This window comes from Oncorhynchus kisutch, linkage group LG11 (genome assembly GCF_002021735.2).
Source record: "Oncorhynchus kisutch isolate 150728-3 linkage group LG11, Okis_V2, whole genome shotgun sequence".
Lineage (NCBI taxonomy): Eukaryota > Metazoa > Chordata > Actinopteri > Salmoniformes > Salmonidae > Oncorhynchus > Oncorhynchus kisutch.
Window position 1 is genome coordinate 51,520,854 of NC_034184.2, and position 19,005 is coordinate 51,539,858.

Here is a 19,005-nt window from a genome sequence, read left to right on the forward strand (position 1 = left end):
ACATCCACAGACTGTTAGTATGAACCCAGTCAGACTGAAACAATGCAGCTGCCATGTGTGTGTTTCCTTTAACTGCTCAGATGAACAACAATTTAAACACGCAATAGTGGTGTAACGTAACGTGGCCTGCCTTTCTTTCTTAATTAAGCTCTTTAAAATCCCCAAAATACATTTTGGATTTGTGTTGAAACAACTCACTCTGCACTGGGTACATTAATAAGGGCAAACAGAAAGAGACTGATTAACAGGGTGGTATGCAGGGCGAGCAGACACGCACACACGTACACAAACATGTGTACGTACAGAGACACAAACACACTCACACAGCTGTCCAGGTTTTGTTGTGGCTTGAACTACAAAAAAAATATTCTGCTTAACGACTTTTGCAAATTGGACATTACTCTTTCGGAACACCCAATGTTCAGTCCAGCTACCAATCATGGCTAGCGTTGAACCACATACACTGCAACAGCAGATCAAGCTAAAGTACACCATTAAATGAACATGGGAACAAATATTTGGCTGCAATGGTAGAACCACTTCTTAAATTTATATCGCAGTGGTCACAAAAGATTTCTCGTGTGAAAATCCTGTTCTGAAAGTAATGTGATTGAATTAGAAAAAAAAACTGGAAAATTTTCCCAAACATTGCATTACACTGTTCTCTACGACATGGCATTAAACACAGTTTAATCTAAGCTTCAAATATTTACATTAATGTCACATAAATATAAACATGACTAGTTAGGAAAAAGCTTTGGAAAATGAAAATAACAAAGAATATTATTCTGTATGAAACACGTACTGTCCCTATTCTGAGTCAATTATGGATTAGGACAAAAGAACATTGAAGTATCCCCCATAACATAGTGTTGTTCTCCTTTAGCTCTAGACAACTGTGGCCCTGTTCCTTGGGCCTAAAACATGTCACTGCCGCATTCTGCTCTCATGTCAGGGGACAACTCCTAGCAACAGTTACCCAAGATACAGCCTTTTGACTTGCTCTGTAATGGCATCTAGGGTCTACAAGGGAAGTGGCACTTTGCACACACTGAGTTGTTTGCTTTGCTGAATTCCCATGATGGTTAGAAAGTGGAGTCATGTTTCGGACAAGAATAAAACTAGCTTTGTTTCTGCTCCGTTGGTCAAAGGCTCTGAAAATAGTTACAGCTTTTCAGCGTTTATTACCAATGTTTTCACACATCACTAAAACAAAGTAGAGTGATGGGGCTCAGAGACTTTTTCATCAATGCTGATTAAGTATTTTGTCTCAAAACACCAACTAAAATGCAAAAAATAACTATGTGCAATTACATTATACTGAAAATCTAAAGGAATTACTGTACCAGTCAAAGGTTTGGACACACCTACTCATTCAAGGGTTTTTCTTTATTTTTTACTATTTTCAACATTGTAGAATAATAGTGAAGACATCAAAACTATGAAATAACACATATGGAATCATGTAATAACCAAAAAAGTGTTAAACAAATCAAGATATATGTTATATTTGAGATTCTTCAAAGTAGCCATATATTTAGATTTGTTTAACACTTCTTTAGTTATTACATGATTCCATATGTGTTATTTCATAGTTTTGATGTCTTCACTGTTATTATACAATGTAGAAAATATTAAAACATAAAGAAAAACCCTTGAATGAGTAGGTTTGTCCAAACCTTTGACTGGTACTCTATAAATAAACATTTAAAGAAAGTTTATGAAGGTGTGAGGAGAATGCTCGGAGGAAATGATCTTGAGCAAAGCTATTAATGAAAATATATGTATTTTTTACTTTTTACCTTTTTTTCTCACCAATTTTGTGATATCCAATTGGCAGTTGCAGTCTTGTCACCTCGCTACAACTCCCATATGGACTCGGGAGAGACGAAGGTCGAGAGCCATGCGTCCTCCGAAACACGACCCTGCACAGTCGCACTGCTTCTTGACACACTGCATGCTTAACCCGGAAGCCAGCCGCACCAATGTGTCTTAGGAAACACAGTACAACTGGCAACCATGTCAGCGTGCATGCACCAGGCCCGCCACAGGAAGCGCTACAGCGTGATGGGACAAGGACATCCCAACCAGCCAAGCCCTCCCCTAACCCGGACGACGCTGAGCCAATCGTGCGTTGCCTCATGGGTCTCCCGGGTTGCGGCCGGCTGCGACACAGCCCGGAATCAATTACCAATCAGTACCTTGACCACTAGGTGTGGAAAGGACAAGTGCTTGTGAGCAAAGAAGTGAACATACCTTCACCACTCTGTTCTCGTGCATGGTGATGTAGTTGCTGGGGTTCTGGAACAGGGTCTGAGCTGCGGTCTGGTGGTCTTCAGTTAATGAACGAGGGGGCAACGGCCTCCCCAAACGATACCCTGTTACTGCCGCACATGCAGCAGCGGGCAACTGCCTCAGCCAGGTAACGACACAGATTATCATCAGTCTGTAATACAGAGAGAACAAGACATCAGACATCTATGGGTGCATCTCAAATGGTACCCTATTCCCTATATAGTGCATTACTTTTGACTAGGGCCTATACTATGAATACTACTCAGAACTATTAAGTTACTTTATGATAATATAATAGATAGTCAATTTATAATAGGACTGAATATTCCCAGTAAACACTAATTGAGAAGGATTATAGGTATTTTATGTCCTCCTTCATTGAGATGCACACACTCGCCAGTACCTCTTTGTTTTTTGATTTCAGCAAATTAACAATCAGTTCCAATCCACCGACAAAGGAGCGCACCATTTCCCCTACATCCTAAATGTCAAAAGCTTGTTATTAGCTTGGCGCTCTCAATCTGTAAAATAAAGGGAGCAGAATTCAGTGTAATGGGCAGGGAGGCAAGCCGGGGCATTTGAGCAGAGCAGAGAAAATGAAAGATACACACATGCTAAGGAAAAATAAAAAGCCTTTTCATCAGCCTTAGCAAAAATCAAAACCCCATCAGTGCCAGTCAGCCCAATCGGAGGTAATGTGAGTAGCCATGGTTCTGTCCTGCTTTCCGCTCCACGGAAAGTGCCATTGTCAATACGGATGGGCTGTGTGGTGTGCCAGTAGCTATTACACATCAAGCACGCCAAATAGGTGAGATAGGTTCTGTTTGTTATAAAAAGCCATTTACAGAAATCAACAGAGTAATTTGGGGGGGATTTCTTGCCAAGTAATACGAGGGCCAAGGGAAACTAATACTTCTACAGCAGACCTATCTAATGTCAGCCTATCCATTTGGATGATGAGTTATTTGGACTTCCTTTTCTACCCCTCCATGTAGGTTAGGCCAACACTGTTCAGTACACTAATACTCAGAATGCCTACAGATGTTTTATCTTAATTTGATCACGCTGTTGTTGCAGAGAATTTTCCTGTGCAGCAGGAAATGCTAATTGCAGTGTATTCAAGGTATAAAAAGGCTTCTAAAGTTTGAAATTTCCACTTTAAAATGTCAGATTTGATTTATCCTATCAAAAAATGTATCAACCCATACAAAAAGGTCCATTAATTATAATCCACATAATAGTTCACATTTCCTGTTGCTGCAGGATTATTTTCCAGCTGTGAGAAACTGGTCAAATTAAGATAGCACATCTGTATCTAGTGACCTTTCCATGTAGCCTACACTGTTCAGAAGAACAAGGGACCGGAGTCAGTCACAAAGGAACTGAAGGAGTCAGTGTGTTTCCCTGACCGTTCAGGCCAAGCTAGCACCATAGACCCTGATTTGAGTTCATGGGCACAAGTAATGGGCTGATACCACAGGAGTCTCAGACACTTATGGGGCTACCGCTGCTTGTGAGCCTCTTTCAGAACCACCTCGGACGCAGCCTTCATTGAGGCTTGGCAGATCGGGATGCTTTTTAAATCATATATCAACATAATCGTCACCTAAGGGGGGAATATACAGCATCAAAGGTGCTGTAAAGTCATTTTTGGGGGTATCTGTACTTTACTATTTATATTTTTGATTACTTTTACTTTTACTTCACCACATTCCTTAAGAATATTATGTATATTTTACACCATACATTTTACCTGACACCCAAAAGTACTCAATACATTTTGAATTCTTAGCAGGACAGAAAAATAGTCAAATTCACACACTTATCAACCTAATGTCACTGGTCATCCCTACTGCCTCTGATCTGGAGGACTCACTAAACTCTCATGCTTCGTTTGTAATTTATGTCTGAGTGTTGGAGTGTGCCCTGGCTTTCCGTAATTTAAAAAAAACAAGAAAAAGGTGCCATCTGGTTTGCTTAATATAAGGAATTTGAAATTATGTATACTTTTACTTTTGATACTTAAGTACATTTGAACAATTACATTTACTTTTCATACTTACGTATATTTGAAACTACATTTTTTCAGACTTCCTCAAGTAGAATTTTACTGAGTGACTTTTACTCATGACAGTTGGGTACTTTTTCCACCACTGAGTATCAGGGTGTCATACACAGCTACTGCCAGCCTGTAATGTCTCGATTAATATGGAAATAATGAACCAAGATTATGGAAAGTGTATAATTACAGAGGGCAGAATGATAATTGTCACAAAGCACGCTCCATCTACATTCCATCAACATTATATCTCCATCTATGACATTATTGCCTCGGTGATTAAGACCTTTAAAACCTGTTTGGGATAGGGGGCAGTATTTTCACGTCCGGATGAAAAGCGTGCACAAAGTAAACTGCCTGTTACTCAGGCCCAGAAGGATATGCATATAATTGGTAGATTTGGATAGAAAACACTCTAAAGTTTCTAAAACCGATAAAATAATGTCGGTGAGTATAACAGAACCTATTTGGCAGGCAAAACCCATCCAGGAAATGTAAATTGGGTTTCTATGGGAACCTAGATTTCTGTGCCACTTGGTTCCAGTGCCTATTGCTTCCACTAGATGTCAACAGTCTTTAGAAATTGGTTGATGTTTTTCTTTAGAGAAATGAAGAAGTATGGCTATTCAGAACGAGGGTCGAGCCTAGTGTACTCTTTTGTTTAGGGCAGGCGACCTGAAACTCGCTCCATTTTCATTTTAGCCACAATTGAACACAGTGTATTCCGTCTTAAACTTGATCGATTATTTACGTTTTAAAATACCTAAAGTTGTATTATGTTTGGACCAATATTACAGGTAACCTATTAGATAAATGGTAGTCATGTTGGGCGAGTTGGAACTGGTGTTTTTCTGAACCAAACGCGCCAAATAAATTGACATTTTGGAGATATAACGACGGAATTAATCGAACAAAAGTACCACTTGTGATGTTTATGGGACATATTGGTGTGCCAACAGAAGAAGATCTTCAAAGGTAAGGCATGAATTATATTGTTATTTCTGAGTTTTGGGTCATGCCTGGTGGGTTGAATTATGATTGTCATGAGTTTGTTTGATGGGTTGCTGTCCTCAGATAATAGCATGGTTTGCTTTCGCCGTAAACCCTTTTTGAAATCTAACATGGTGGCTGGATTAACAAAACGTTAAGCTGTATTTTGGTGTATTGCACTTGTGATTGTATGAAAGTTAAATATTTATAATAATTTACTTTGAATTTCGCAATCTGCAATTTCACCGGATGTTGTCGAAACGTTCCGCTAGCGGAACCCCTAAAAGGTATACGGGTCAACGTTCACAAGACCGCATGCCAGACGGATTACTAGGACGTGTACTCTGAGCATGCGCTGACAAACTGGCAAGTGTCTTCACTGACATTTTCAACCTCTCCCTGTCTGAGTCTGTAATACCAACATGTTTCAAGCAGACCACCATAGTCCCTGTGCCCAAGAACACTAAGGTAACCTGCCTAAATGACTACTGACCCATAGCACTCAGATCTGTAGCCATTAAGTGCTTTGAAAGCTGGTCATGGCTCACATCAACACCATTATCCCAGAAAACCTAGACCCACTCCAATTTGCATACCGCCCCAACAGATCCACAGATGATGCAATCTCTATTGCACTCAACACTGCCCTTTCCCAACAGGATAAAAGGTGTTAATAATGCTACGTGAATTCTCATTGACGTGGCTGTAGAGGAACAGGTTGAGAGCTTCAAATTCCTTGGTGTCCACATCACCAACAAACTATCATGGTCCAAACACATCAAGACAGTCATGAAGAGGGAACAACAAAGCCTATTCCCCCTCAGGAGACTGAAAAGATTTGGCATGGGTCCTCAGATCCTCAAAAGGTTCTACAGCTGCACCATTGCGAGAATCCTGACTGGTTGCATCATTGCCTGGTATGGCAACTCCTCGGCCTCCGACTACAAGGCACTAAGGAGGGTAGTGCGAACGGACCAGTACAATCACTGGGGCAAAGCTTCCTGCCATCCAGGACCTCTATACCAGGCGGTGTCAGAGGAAGGCCTAAATAATGTAAAAGACTCCAGCTACCCTAGTCATAGACTGTTTTCTCCACTACCTCACGGCAAGTGGTACCGGAGCACCAAGTCTAGGTCAAAGAGGCTTCTAAACAGTTTCTACCCCCAAGCCTTAAGAGCCCTGAATATCTAATCAAATGGCTACCCAGGCTGACTATTTGCATTTTTACGATTTACGATGCTGCTACTCTGCTACTTTATTATCTATGCATAGTCACTTTAATAACTGTACCTACATGTACATATTACCTCAATTACCTTGACTAACCAGTGCCCCTGCACATTGACTCTGTACCGATACCCCCTGTATATAGCCTCGCTATTGTTATTTTACTGCTGCTCTTTAATGATTTGTTACTTGTATTTCTTGTTTTTTTTGTGGTATTTTTCTTAAAACTGTATTGTTGGTTAAGGGCTTGTAAGTAAGCATTTCAGTGTAAGGTCTACACCTGTAATCGGTGCATGTGACAAATAACATTTGATTTAATTTGATTAATCATAACCCCCTCCCTTTGGAGGTTGTGTGGGGTTGTGCTCACTTGTAAAATACATTTACATCTCAATGGGACTCACCTTGTTAAATAAAGGATAAATAAATCAATAGCCACACCAGTTAACCACAATCACACTAGCCTCAATGTGAGTGGCCTATTTCACAAGGGACAAATCAAATCAAATGTTATTGGTCACATACACATGGTTAGCAGATGTTAATGCGAGTGTAGCAAAATGCTTGTGCTTCTAGTTCCGACCATGCAGTAATATCTAACAAGTAATCTAACAATTTCACAACAACTACCTTATACACACAAGTGTAAAGGAATGAATAAGAATATGTACATATAAATATATGGATGAGTGATGGCCAAACGGCATAGGCAGGATGCAGTAGACGGTATAGAGTACAGTATATACATATGAGATGAGTAATGTAGGGTATGTAAACATTATATAAAGTGCCATTATTTAAAGTGACTAGTGATGCATTTATTACATCCAATTTTTTATTATTAAAGTGGCTAGAGATTGAGTCAATATGTTGGCAGCAGCCACTCAATGTTAGTGATGGCTGGTTAACAGTCTGATGACCTTGAGATAGAAGCTGTTTTTCAGTCTCTCGGTCCCAGCTTTGATGCACCTGTACTGACCTCGCCTTCTGGATGATAGCGGGGTGAACAGGCGGTGGCTCGTGTGGTTGTTGTCCTTGATGATCTTTTTGGCCTTCCTGTGACATTGGGTGGTGTAGGTGTCCTGGAGGGCAGGTAGTTTGCCCCCGTTGATGCGTTGTGCAGATCTCACTACCCTCTGGAAAGCCATACAGTTGCCGTACCAGGCGGTGATATAGCCCGACAGGATGCTCTCGATTGTGCATTTGTAAAAGTTTGAGTGTTTTTGGTGACAAGCCAAATTTATTTAGCCTCCTGCTGTTGCCTTCTTCACCACGCTGTCTGTGTGGGTGGACCATTTCTGTTTGTGTACGCCGAGGAACTTAAAACTTTCCACCTTCTTAACTACTGTCCCTTCAATGTGGATAGGGGGGGGGGGGGGTGCTCCCTCTGCTGTTTCCTGAAATCCACGATCATCTCCTTTGTTTTGTTGATGTTGAGTGTGAGGTTATTTTCCTGACGCCACACTCCGAGGGCCCCCACCTCCTCCCTGTATGCCGTCTCGGCGTTGTTGGTAATCAAGCCTACAACTGTGTCGTCTGCAAACGTGATGATTGAGTTGGAGGCGTGCATGGCCACGCAGTCATGGTTGAACAGGGAGTACAGGAGAGGGCTGAGAACGCACCCTTGTGGGGCCCCAGTGTTGAGGATGAGCGATGTTGTTTCCTACCCTCACCACCTGGGGTGGCCCGTCAGAAGTCCAGGACCAAGTTGCACAGGGCGGTGTCAAGACCCAGGGTCTCGAGCTTAATGACGAGTTTGGAGGGTACTATGGTGTTAAATGCTGAGCTGTAGTCGATGAACAGCATTCTTACATAGGACAGGATTGCAGGCATTGAGGAGTTTTGAATGGAGCCTTCTAGCTCTGACAGACCAGGGCTCAGAGAGCTGGACAGGACATGGTGGTGTTTCTCTCTCCGCTCCCCTCAGATGTGGTGCCAGAAGACGAGCAGTGTGTGCCGGGCCAGAACCAGGGCCAGGAGCTGACCACCCCTCCGCTCCACTCTGCCCCAACAACACACAGCACAGGAAGCATTTCCTCAGGAATACTGATGATGCCACGACTCACCAGCAACAGGGGAAGCGCTTCTCAAGCCACCAGCTGTGAAAGACTAGTGAGGATCCCTTTCATGGCCTGGACAGAACCCCTGATCCCTGAAAACCGCACCATTATGAAGCTACACACGTAAGGCCCATGTAATCCTGCTGTCCCTTTCCCCAAAGATAACATTAAATAGAATACACATTATCTGGTCGGTGTGCGTGATGTAGCCTAGACCCGAGGGAGAGGGAAGGAAGTGGCACAGCACTTCCCAAGTGGCACAGCACTTCCCAGGTGGCACAGCAGAGTAGTTTGCCCTGACCCTCTCCAGCAAGCAATCAGGCTCCTACTTCCATATGCTGCTATACGGTAGGCTACTATGTCAAATAAAAAATACACCATTCACTGCAAGTTGCCCGTGTCCTGGCAAATTAATGATGACCTTCATTACATGAACAGCAGGGCAGGTTACATCCTTGATTGAGGGAACAAAGCTAATTGATTGATTCACTGCAAAGCCACAGCTGACTGCCTGCATGCAACAATGACTGGGGCTTTACTCACAGCAGAGAGCTGGCCAGGCAAGCCAGGCAGGCCGGTAATGGGGCGTACTGTTCCTGAATCCTCTATGTGTCTAAATGTGTCTGAGGACGAGTAGAGGTATGGACTGGACTGAAGCATCCAACAGCTGCATTTACACCGTGATTCTCTCAAAATCCATTGTGGAACTGCTAACTAAAACCACATGGGGGTTTTATCTAAATAACTACTACTACACCAAGCAGTGTCGAATTCCCCTCGCTCTCCTCGACGGGCAAAACCCTGCACTGTTTAGCTCTTGTCATTGACCCTGTCTCAGAAATCAACCAAAGAGCATGTTCATGTATTCCTACAAAAATTGGCACTGTAGAGTCCAGACAAACATTGTCAAACTTTGTTAGCGTTCAAATAGTGAGTTGAGTTGCGGCCGGTCCTCCTCTTCCATATGGTTGCCATATATCATTTTTGCGACACTTCTGAGCCAGAAAAATTCATTCTAGCGAGTGAAAATCTCCCTCACCTTAACTGAGACACCTGCCTGAACTGGACCCAGTGTATCTGTTTAAACAGACTGTCCGATTGACATCCTGTTTACGTTATTCATGTCGATAATCTAATAGAACAATGTTCCATTTGTATTTCTGAAAAAATATACAACAGCTCAAGTCAGGGGGGGGGGGGGGGGGGGGGGGGGGTTGACACAGTTATATTTCAGCAGTTCTATATCAATGCAATAGACTGTGGGTACGTCCCATATGGCACCCTGTTTCCTACATAGGTCACTACTGGTCAAAATAAGTGCACTATATAGAGAACAGGGTGCATGCTATACAGTCGGACCTAATGTTGTGAGGACTGTACATTAGAAGTATGTTCAGCAGCCTAGATTGGATATGCAGCATGGGGTCACAGGAGACACGGGCTGCCTGGCACCCTGCTCGTTGTGTAAGAAGAAACTGCTGCTGGTTGTGTGACACTGTAACTCAGAGCATGTTGAGAGAGGATTTTCAACAGAGGAATCAGAACATGCCACAGGATATTACTCCTCCAAGTCCCTGCCTGCCTGCCTGCCTGCCTGCCTGCCTGCCTGCCTGCCTGCCTGCCTGCCTGCCTGCCTGCACTGTTTCCCAGTTCACCAAAGATCAGAGTGTTCTGCTTTATATTAGAGGAGGGTTCATGTAAGCCTATAGTGACACAGCACTGCCCCTGCTACAACCTCCCAACACCAGATTGACTATAAAGCTGCAATATGTAACTTCATTCTCATTGAAAGCCAGTCTAAGAAGCCCGAAGATCTGTTCTATCTGTGATATTTCTATGCTTCCCGGTTTTTAAGTTTCGCTTTTGAGTCTTTTACATTCGATTTTGTACACCAGCTTGAAACAGCTGAAAATACAATATTTGTGGTTATGGAAAATATATTATACAGCGGTTTAGATGGTACAATGATTCTCTACACTATACTTGCTTGTTCTGTCACATAAACTCCAAATTAGGCAAACTATAATTTTTTCAACCAGGAAATGGCGGAGAGATTTCTGCATAGTGCATCTTTAAGGACAGAGAGCCTTGAGGAGGCAGACATGATGATATAACAGGCTGAACAGTGACAGAGAGAGGGATCCAAACACGATAAACATGATAAAATATTACAACACTGATCAACTTGCAATATAACAACAACTTTTATGGCAAAGACAAATTTGTTGTTGAGTAGAATTGTCATTATAATTAAAAACAAATGTAGTGCTACTGTGAGTGAAAACAAAAAGTTTGGTACTGTACATTTGCATTTTCAATGCATGGACAACTACCCCATGCACCACTGGCCTGGACATCTGGATTTGGGTTTTTCAAGAAGGACCAAAGCAGGCGCACTCCATCCAGACGGTCAATGATCCTGTTGAGGAAGAGAAAAAGGAGAAGAGTGAGAGAAAATAGAGAGAGAGGGAAGGAAGGGAGAAAAGGGAGAGAGAGACAGAGAGAGGGAGAGAGAGAGAGAAAGTGAGAGAGAGAAGAGAGAGAGCGAGAGAGAGACAAAGTCAGAAAGAGAGAGAAGAGAAAGGGTGAGAGAGAGAGAAGAGGAAGAGAAAGTAGATAGATTGATATTACAGTGGGCACAGTCAGTGTGATCTACACCATACTTTCATAGTTAAGAGGAGCATTTGAGAGCTTCTCTTTCTCAGAACTGTCTGGGCTGGTCTGTGCCATACAGTAGCAGTTTGTCCAGGTCCAGGCCCAGGCCCTGAAAACCTATCACAGGGCAGGATCAAAGGTATCAGACATTTAGCTGAATGGGTTTTCAATCACAAACCAACCTTCACCAGTCCAATTCGGTTTCCACCACAGCTCTAAAAACCTGCTCTCTGTCTGTCTTGTAAAGTGAATCTCCATGAGAAATCACTGACCACCTACGTGATGTTAGGCCAAAGGTTAACTGGTGTAGATTCATGTATAGTGAGTGAAGTCCATACAGATATTTATTTATAGAACCAAAACAACATTATGCTGTACGGTGGGTAGTTCAGGGGTACTTCTTTCCAAATCAAACAGAGCCAGTAGACAGGTCTCTCTATATTTCATTGCGTCTGAGTTGAAGTTTACTTAAGCATAAGCCATATTTCATGCTGCGTACATGACTGTAGTTAAGGCTGTAGTCAGGGTCTGGGAACCCAAAGAATTACGCCACAGTGCGCCCGTTGTCTGGTATAAATAACATGTAACGTGTTTCCCATGTGTGCTTCCACCAACAAGGGCCAACATTGAATGCTGTCATAATTAATTAAACACTCCCTAATCACGGTATCTCCGTGACTGCAAACGAGCGAGCACTCATCAGAAGAAGTCCCCTGCGCCATCTGTCTTCCGTTTGCACATGAATCAGTCTGGGGGATCATAACATAAGATTCAAGTCTGTAGGGCCTCCTAAATCAAGCCCAACAACAAACTAAACTTCATATCAAGTGCCAGAAAAGTACTGTCCTCAGAAGAGCAGGTATGAAACTGACAGTTTGGATGAGGGATGGAAACGGGGAGACCACAAAGTCTCAAGGCATTTGCACAACGTGTGCTCTTTCTTGTAAGTTACAGAAAGTACTAGGAGGGATTGTAATGTGATATTTTCCTGTATTTGAATATTTATTTTGTCTATGATTTCATGAACCTATACAGTGCAATAGAATAAAAATAAGCAAATAAAATAATTAGTTACTTTAAGTTATTTAAATATATATATATAGGTAGTCTTATCGATAAGTTTGTTTTGAATAGTTGTCACGCCCTGAACGTAGAGAGCTTTTTATGTCTCTATTTTGGTTTGGTCAGGGTGTGATTTGGGTGGGCATTCTATTTTCTTTATTTCTAGGTTTTGTGTTTCTATGTTTTGGCCGGTTATGGTTCTCAATCAGGGACAGCTGTCTATCGTTGTCGCTGATTGGGAATCATACTTAGGCAGCCTGCTTTGCCACCTTAGGTTGTGGGATGTTTTCTTTTAAGCATTCAGAACGTGACGTTCGTTGGTCCTTTTGTTGTTTTGTTTAGTGTTCAGTTGAAATAAAGTATGAACATTTACCACGCTGCATCTTGGTCCACTTCTTCCGACGAGTGTTTCAATAGTGAGCGTTACAATAGTAACCCTTCCAACAACCAAAAAATTTAAAAATCACATTCTGAAAAGAACATGAAAAGAACATGAAAAAACATGCGTAAGTCAGACATGGCTTTCGGACACATATGAAGTTTCACATATGTTATTTTTTCACATAAACTCAGTCATGTGGTTTCCCAACATTTCACAGGTGATATTAGGATAGCATACCTTCTGGCAGGTAGCCTAGTGGTTAGAGCATTGGGCCAATAACCGAAAGCTTGCTGGATCAAATCCCCGAGCTGACAAGGTAAAAATCTGCAATTCTGCCCCTGAGCAAGGCAATTAACTCACTGTTCCCCAGGCGCCGAAGATGTCGATTAAGGAAGCCCCCCGCACCTCTCTGATTCATATTTCAGTTGGACAACTAACTAGGTATCCCCCTTTCACATGTGTGCTTTGGAAACTGGCAGGATTAGAACCTGGGGCTCCCACAGGAGAAGCCAACATCTTGACCATTCAACCAACAAACACGTCCGACTCATGTCAACTACACTTTCACATGTGCATTTTCACACTGCAAATCCAATTTTCGCAAACTGCAATTCATGTGAGGTGAAAGCACGCTTTTCTTCTCACATGTGAAAATATGATTTCAACATGTGAAATTTAAGCTCAACATGTGAAAACAGCTATCTCACATGAAAAAAAGCTATTTGTGTTAATTTTTTTGTAAGGGAACAACTTATTTTCCTGGCCATGTGATCCTGCACCAGGAAAACAAAGCCAAACAAAGCCAAGTTAACTGACATGGATTTTGCGCCTGAATTTGGAGCACCAGACTTTGGACCACAGACAAACAGACATCACCCTGTAGTCCAGTAAATCATTGAGACAATAGTAGGCCCTGGCCCTTAATCTGAGAACCAGCTCTGACCATACGTGGTCTGGAGCAGGAAACAATCAAATGTGAGCTATGTTAATTGCTCAAACGAACTACTGTACACACAGGTCCTCAAAATAAGTCACTGCCACAAGACATACAAAAAGCACTTGTGGAAATAATGACTTTCAACTAAATGTGAATGCAAAATGACAAGGCTTAAATATACATTCCATGTGAAAACATGAACCTGAATGAATGGGTTCTGATGTAACATTCTGCCTGGGCTGTGTGTTGAATGTCTTCGAGAAATTAGGCTAGGTAGCCTAATTGCTGAATGGCCTTATTTCTTCACAACAACGTTCTGCACTTTTATTGCACCACTGTGGTTCTGCTTATCATAACCATATTACTTTTTCCTGACAATGGCGTTAATGGCTTGCCTAACAAAATGAATAAGTTATTTATTTGCGTCCAGTGTTAATTAAGTAAGGGTCTTGCCGTCTGTAACAGCCTTGTAAAAGCAATGAAATTCAGATGGGACTGTATACTGTACTGTTTGCAGCATTTGGGAGCATTGAAACCAAATGAGCACATACTGTAGTCTAGAAGCAGGACTGGACTGTACGTGTTCAGTGTTTGTTTTTACAGCCCTGAGGGCTTGGATGGCTGAAGGTATGCTACCCTGACCAGCCTAGCACCATGAATGACCACAGATGTACAGTAAAACTGTGGGACGCGCCACCACAACCATATTTATCACAGCAGGGTCAATAAACAAGGCTTTTAAAAGTGTCACTCAGCTGAAAAAGAACATGAAACATGAAACCTACCTGGTAAAGATGAATGATTAAGATCATAGCCTTACATTATCATTAGGACACATGCCAAGTTGTGTCATAACACTGTCTGTCAACAACATTATTAGAACCAATTATGATGCTGAATGGCCGCTAATAACAGAGGTTATGACACATTTTGAAGAGCTTGCAATAACATTGCAGTGCATTAAAAACAAGGTGCTTACCACCACTGTTGATCATCTGAACTGGGTGGGTGATTTACACCACATAATTAAATATATGATACATCTCTATGACTTACGCCATGTTCTCTGGCTCTGTGGCGCACGCCCCCACAGCCTTGGTGACATTGACCAGCAGAGCCTGGTTCCGGGTCAGCAGGTTGACCAGGGGCTGGATGCCTCCACATTTCCTGATGGTGGCCCTGTTGGCAGGTTTCTGGGCCTTGTACTCCTGGAACCTGAGGGAAGGCATAGCACCAGGGTCAATCAATCACTTAAGTCAACCATTCACTTTAATCTTTATATAGCCTTATATGTTATATGCTGCTTTGGACATATGTGTATGGGCTTGAAGAATAGGACAGTGATAGACATGTTAAATATTTGAGTCACATAATTCTCAATCATAATCAATATCCTGTTGATCAATGGTTCCCAAACTTTTTATAGTCCCATACCCCTTCAAACATTCAACCTCCAGCTGTGTACCAGGGTCAGCGCAATCTCAAATGTTGTGTTTTGCCATAATTGTAAGCCTGCCACACGCGATACATACGATACATTTATTAACCTCTTTGGGCTGAGATCCCGCGAACAGGATCGATATGACAACAGACAGTGAAAGTGCAGGGCGCCAAATTCAACAACAGAAATCCCATAATTAAAATTCCTCAAACATACAAGCATTTTACACCATTTTAAAGATACACTTCTTGTTAATCCCACCACAGTGCCCGATTTCAAAAAGGCTTTTACGACAAAAGCAAACCAAAATAATAATTTTAGGTCAGAGCCAAGTCACAGAAAAACACAGCCATTTTTCCAGCCATAGAGAGGAGTCACAAAAAGCAGAAATATAGATCAAATTAATCACTAACCTTTGATGATCTTCATCAGATGACACTCATAGGACTTCATGTTACACAATACATGTATGTTTTGTTCGATGAAGTTCATATTTATGTAACAAAAATCTCAGTTTACATTGGCGCGTTACGTTCAGTAGTTCCAAAACATCCGGTGATTTTGCAGATCAATTTACAGAAATACTCATAATAAAAATTGATAAAAGGTACAACTATTATGCACGGAATTATAGATACACTTCTCCTTAATGCAACCGCTGTGTCAGATTTTAAAAAAGCTTTACCGAAAAAGCACACCATGCTATAATCTGAGTACAGCGCTCAGAGACCAAAACAACCCAAACATATATCCGCCATGTTGTGTAGTCAACAGAAGTCAGAAATAACATTATGAATATTCACTTACCTTTGAAGATCTTCATCAGAATGCACTCCCAGGAATTCCAGTTCCACAATAAATGTTTGTTTTGTTTCGATAATGTCCATCATTTATGTCTAAATACCTCCTTTTTGTTCGCACGTTTAGCCCAGTATTCCAAATTCATGACGCGTGATCACTAGGTGCAGACGAAAAGTTCAAAAGTTCCGTTACTGTCCGTAGAAACATGTCAAACGATGTATAGAATCAATCTTTAGGATGTTTTTAACATAAATCTTCAATAATATTCCAACCGGAGAATTCCTTTGTCTTCAGAAATGCAATGGGATTCAAGCTAACTCTCACGTGAATGCTCGTGGCCAGCTCGTGGCTCTCTGGCTGACCTCTGACTCATTCCCCTCTCATTCGCCCCCACTTCACAGTAGAAGCATCAAACAAGGTTCTAAAGACTGTTGACACCCAGTGGAAGCCTTAGGAAGTGCAATTTGACCCCATAGACACTGTGCATTCGATAGGGAATGAGTTGAAAACTACAAACCTCAGATTTCCCACCCCCTGGTTGGATTTGTTTCTGAGGTTTTTGCCTGCCAAATGAGTTCTGTTATACTCACAGACATCATTCAAACAGTTTTAGAAACTTTAGAGTGTTTTCTATCCAAATAATAATATGCATATATTAGCAACTGGGCCTGAGTACCAGACAGTTTACTCTGGGCACCTTATTCATCCAAGCTACTAAATACTGCCCCCAGCAATAACAAGTTTGTAAACATAAGAATGAGTGTGAGTTTTTGTCACAACCCAGCTTGTGGGAAATGACAATGAGCTTTTATAGGACCAGGGCACAAATCATAATAATCAATAATTTTGCTATTTTTTTAACCATCTTACATATAAAACCTTATTTGTTCATCAAAAATGAATGAAAATGAATAACTCGCCACAGGTTAATTAGAAGAGTGTGCTTGAAAGTATGCACATAACTCTGCAATGTTGGATTGTATTGGAGAGAGTCTCAGTCTTAAATAATTTTCCACACACAGTCTGTGCCTGTATTTAGTTTTCATGCTAGTGAGGGCAGAGAATCCACTCTCACATAGGTACGTGGTTACAAAGGGCATCAGTGTCTTAACAGCACGATTTGCCAAGGCAGGATACTCTGAGTGTAGCCCAATCCAGAAATCTGTCAGTGGCTTCTGATTAAATTAAATTTTCACAGAACTGCTTGTTGCAATTTTGATGAGGCTCGTTTGTTCAGATATCGGTAAGTGGACTGGAGGGATAATAAATCCAGTTGTTTGTGTCATCAATTTTGGGAAAGTACCTGCGTAATTGCGCACCCAACTCACTCAGGTGCTTCACTATATCACATTTAACATTGTCCATAAGCTTGAGTTTGCAAACAAAAAAAATCAAACAATGATGGAAAGACCTGTGTGTTGTCCTTAATGCAGACAGAGAAGAGCTCCAACTTCTTAAACAATTTTGTCCCGCACATTGAAAATAGTTGCAGAGAGTCCCTGTAATCCTAGATTCAGATCATTCAGGTGAGAAAAAGCATCACCCAGATAAAGCAGTCAGACAAGTGAAAAGTATGGTCTGTAAAGAAAACTTTAAGCTCGTCTCTCAATTTAACAAAAACGTGTCAATACTTTCCCCCTTGATAACCAGCACACTTCTGTATGTTGTAAAAGCATTACATGGTTGCTTCCCATATCATTGCATAGTGCAGAAAATACACGAGAGTTCAGAGGCCTTGCATTGACAAGGTTAATGTAATGTCACTGTAATGTACAAAACATCTTTCATTCCCTTGGCAGCAAGAGCCTCTTGGTGGATGCTGCAGTGTACACAAGTGCCGTTGGGAGCAACCGCTTGCACTCGCGTTACCACTCCACTATGTCTCCCTGTCATAGCTTTTGCGCCATCAGTACAGATACCAATATGAGCAGCAGCTACCTTTGGCTACATACAGACCGTTAGTGGAATTCCCACAAGAGAGTAACGGTTAATGTGATTGGATGTCAATTATTTGATTAGGCTACCTGTATTTGACCTTGTGTTATTATTTCGCTGAATACTAGATGGTTTAAATTTATTTTTGGCAGTGAAACGAGGCTACTCAGACGAGGAGAAAACCTCACACAAATGTTTAGCTATGTTGGATTTTTATTAAAAAATGTTTTTTTATGTGAATCACATTTTAATTTGGAGTACCCCCGACAGCATTGCACACTACTGTAGAAAGTGTCCAAGGTCATTTGGTTTTGGTCACAATCCACCAAAATATATTCTGTGCAAGTAAAACAGTAATGAACGGAGCGGCTGCCAAAGCTAACTTTGACTGATTTAACGTAGAAAAACAATGTTATTCCTATGGCCACCACTGAAGTGTTATCTGCAGGTCACTCATACAGTAGAATTACCTTGTAATTGCACACATAACTTTTGATAAATGGATTGCGAGTCATGTCTATTTTTGTTAAACCGATCCCAGCTTGCGTAATTACGATGGCAAAAGGAACATAACACAAAGCTTCCTGAATCAGCCCCTCATACAAACAGAGGGCTCCACACAAGTGGAAGCATTATTAAAGCTTGTCAAAAGACACAGGAACCACAGAGAGACTTCTGTGTAGCAGCTTTATGATTGATTGTTTTGCTCCATCTCTTTTTGTAAAGAGATCTGTTACAGTAACACATTGATTCAAATTCGTGGTGCAAAGAACTTGAATGCTGCCTGCCTGCCCTTTTATACCACAGCCAGTTAGTTTTTAAGAAGTAATTTCAAGGACCACGGGAAAGGAAGAGACCCTCCAAGACGCTCAATGGGGATCATAAAGGGACTGGGAGACTTTCAGATGGATACATTCTAATGCTTAATGTAAAACAGAAAATTGTACTCACTTCAAAATGAAGGCCTGAATAGGCCTTGGGCTCCGGTGAGCAATTTTCTGTAGATAGAAATGTGAGGCAAGAAAGAAGTATCATTACGATACATAATTATGGTCTGTTCATCATAGACTCTGGAACAGAGGTAAGAGAAGGAGGACTGGATGGATAGTCAGTAATTGTATCTGAACCACACAATCTTGACCTCAAACATTATTGTGTTGG

General features: G+C 41.6%; 1 pseudogene; it reads right to left on the reverse strand.

Annotated features, from left to right (window-relative positions):
• Positions 1–2,647: 2,647 nt before the first annotated feature.
• The window catches only part of LOC109898818 (armadillo repeat-containing protein 4-like), a 56,477-nt pseudogene continuing 40,119 nt past the window's right edge, over positions 2,648–19,005 (reverse strand).